Raw genomic sequence first — 4,029 nt, forward strand, 5'->3', positions numbered from 1 at the left:
ACAGTGGCCAGTACAATGTGTGAGAGATGTTTGTTCATGATAAAGTTAGAAAATGAATCAGAGTGAGAAACTAATAAACAATAAATATTTCTGTATCCTACTGAGAGAGTCTTCATAGGATCTCTTGTCCTTCTGCATGTTTTTCTTCATTTTCTGAATTTCATTTTGTAGTTCTTTGATAATAAATCATTCTTTTTTGTTTTCTGAGGAATATAAGTAAAATCTAAACTTTTTTATTCACCTACATTATATTGAAAGGGTCATGGCAGAATATTCCAGGGACAAACTCCATATACTCAGATAGATATGAATCAACTAATTTGGAACTACTGGTAATTACATGAGTGTTCAGAAAATATTTTGAACAGAACTATCACTGGTATCACCTAGGGCAGGATTTTCCTTCTCACGTTGTCAGTACCAGCACAAACCTGACAACATGTTCTTTTATAATGCTCCTCAGTAACAGAAGAAGGAAATAAAAACTAGTGTTTATATTACATGTTCTAGAATTTTGTTGGCTTGACTTGTACATCTCAGTTTCCTTCCAGTACTTCAAACATGAGAGTGCATTTTTTTTTCAACTTCATCTTCATGATGAAGAGCTTTGCAATTTCAACTTTTCACTCCTGTTTTTTAAATTAAATATCTTAGCTGAGTGAATAAATCAAATCGATTTAAATTTTGTTAATAAGCATCTGTTACATGTCATTCCTGTTATACTTTTAAAAATCAAACCATGTTTTCTATATATTACACTGCAATTGGGATATGAATGATTGATGTAGAAGTTTGACAACCAGAATTGAAGTTTTCACTTCATAAAAGCAGTACTATATATAAGACAATGTGAGAAATATAATAATAGGGAAGCCTGTTAGATTCAAATGAGAAAAGATGTATCAATGTAGTCTTGACATGATTCATATAGGGAAAAGAAGAACAGATATTGCAGCAGGAAAGGCCAGGCATCTGCTTGCAAATGACTCAAATTCTAGTCAGGCTTCTTCTTTTGTCTTGTTTTCTTAAAGTTGCTGGGTTTTTTTTTTTCCAGTGAGGTTCTTTCCATATAGCCCAGACTAGCTTTGAACACAACCATGACAATCCTTTTTATTGTCTCTCAAGTGCTGGGGTTACAAGTTCCTTCTGTCAGACAGTCCATTTCTTTCCCCAAACCAAAATAAGTAGAATCTGAAGTTTGTAATACAAATATTAGCTATTTTATTTTGACTAGACTCTGTAGTCATGTATTTTTTTCTAGACAATTGTGAAGTTGCTACCAAACCTACAATGTGAACCTGAAATAAGAGGAAGAGGATCATCAGACTTCAAGAGGAAGATGGGTGCAGTGGGTTTCAGTATGATTTATTGAAGTATATCATAGAAAAAAATTAAAATGAAACACATTATTTTTGGAAGTAATGTACATTTATGAGCAAGTTTCATTTAAAAACAAAAGCAAAAAGTAAAGAAAGAAGTTAAGTCTAAGGAAACCCCGGGCAAACCTCAGATCCATGATTTGAGATAGATAAAATAGCTCTGAGGGTATCATTTCCCTTTCATGATTGTTATTCTTACCATCTCTCCTTCATTTGCCTTTTCACTAATGGTTAGACATGTGGTCAAAATGTTCTAATGAAATTACTCTTTCTGTGTAGAATCATATTCTGATGTGTCAAGTATTTGGGCATTTCAATGAATTCACAGTAATGATCTCTTAAATGGTTATAGTATGCTGATCAAGAAGACAATATCTTCCACTTTTAATCCTATTTACATTTGACTCTAGGTTAAGAGATTTCACAAGCCTAATCATGCATAATTTTTATGGTGTGTGTTATGCTTTATGACTTGCTCTAAAAAGAGCTAAAATGAAATGGAAGAAGGAATCTATTGTCTGAGTTTTAAATTTTAAAATGTGAGTAGCATACAGGTATATATACTGTAGATCACCACATTCTTGGGTAGCTCTTCCTCAGTTTTATTTCCCAGAATTTCTTTCCTCTGGTGATTTCAGGAGTTTTTGAACATTGCATTTATCAAAATCTGCATCAGCTAGTTTCTGTGTGTGTTTGAACAATGACATATATTATCAAGAGACTGAAGTGAAAGAAAGGGCGAGTCTGCGATAAAGACTGTACAAGACATTACAGAAGCCCCTGACCTAAGCTCTTTTATTTTGATCACAATTTCAGATGTCTCTGTCTGCAGTTTTTGATTTTTATTTCATTGTTTCCTATAGTGAGACAAATTGGTTTCTTAGGACAGAGATTATGGTATTCTTCACCTCTTAGACAGAGATAGACAGGGTGGGGAGTGGAGAGAGACAGACAGAGGGACATAGAGAGAGACAGAGACTAGGAGACAGAGACAAAGGAATGCAGACATAGAAAGACAATATCATAAGCTCTAAGAACCTGATCAGAGTAATCTACTTCTCACAGCTAGCACTTAATTCTAAAGAATCCATCATTTCCCAAATAGCAATATCAGCTGAGAAACAAGGTTCAACATATGATCTTATGTGGGAATCCTCATATTGAAACCGTAATATTCCACACCAGCACTTAATTAACACAAAATGAATTTTAATTAATCTCCAAGGACCTTCGTTGTCTTAACGGTTCCAACATTATTCAAAGGTTCAAAGTCTTTTCTGAGATTCTTGGGAAACTCTTCACTTTTAATATTTCTAAAATCAAAAGCAAGTTATAAACTTTCAGTATGCTGTTCAACAGACAAAGAAGTTCTTATTTAAACAGAAAGGATAGGCTAACAAAGAAAAGTTGGACCAAGGAAACACGGAAGGGATCAACGCAAACTCATATAGTTTTCAGTATCCTATACCCACAGTACGTGGCAGTATGACAAGGGCTCTGATGGTCTTGATGACTTTCTACTTGATGTTTTCTGCATTTCTCTCTCATGTGGCATTTTTCATGGGCTCACTCCATTCAATGCATTTATACTTCTTTTCTAGATGCCACACATTTTTTTCCATCTTCATATCTTTGTTTTTCAGCTGATGCTTAGGTTTTACCCTCACTGTTGGACACTATCTTGTTAGGGGCCATGTGAAGACTTTCTGTGTCTTTTACATACATTATCTAATTTTTATCAACTCCTTGGAAGTCTAGGTTAAAGCCCCCAGGAATATATAATTACTATAATTTTTATGACTGTAAATATGCATTATGTGGTGCCCTTCAAGATTTGCCACCAGCTCAAGTGGTGTAAAAACCCATCCAAAGCAGTTTCAGTTGTCAAGACAAGCCAGTGCCCACCCCTGACCCTGGGGGATGCAGAAGGAACTGTAACTGAGCAACTACCTAAATCATACTGACCCCAGAGCCATGTCTGCGAGGCATTTTCTTAGTTACTATATTATACAAGAGGCCCAGCCCACTGTGTGAAGTACAGTTCCTAGCCAGGTGGATCTGTCAGTATAAGAAAGCTGACGGAGCAAACAGGAAGCAAGCCTCCTCCTCCCATGCTCTCTGCTTCAGCTGCTGCTCTAAGGTTCCTGCCAGGACTTCTATTTGGATTGTAACCTGTAGGCCACGTAAGCTCTTTCCTCTCCCTAGTTGCTTCTGGTTAGTGTTTTATCACAACTACAGAGAAGCCAATTAGAACCAAAGCCTTTTAGATAATGTCCACAGCAGCTTCTGAATGAGGAGGTGGCAGATTCAAAGTAACACCATCTCAGAAGCCTGTGTAGAAGACTGATGACCCGGCAGACTTCCCAAGATCTCTGTTCTCACATTTTTTTCAAACAGCTTTACATACCTCTAAACTTGGCACTGTGATAGGTGGAGGTTTCACTATTGCTAGAATGTTTACAGGCATCTTTCCTGACTCAATGAAAAGTATTTCATACATGTTAAGCAAGACTGATGTTATTCAATGGGCAGCCATGAAAACATGCATACCAATAACATTCTAATGACTGAACAGGTTGTATTTTTGTATTAAGTTTTATATGCACGTACAAATACACACTAATAATTAAAGACAAAGAAGACATAAAAT

The sequence above is a fragment of the Grammomys surdaster genome, unplaced genomic scaffold (genome assembly GCF_004785775.1).
Source record: "Grammomys surdaster isolate TR1022 unplaced genomic scaffold, NIH_TR_1.0 325, whole genome shotgun sequence".
Lineage (NCBI taxonomy): Eukaryota > Metazoa > Chordata > Mammalia > Rodentia > Muridae > Grammomys > Grammomys surdaster.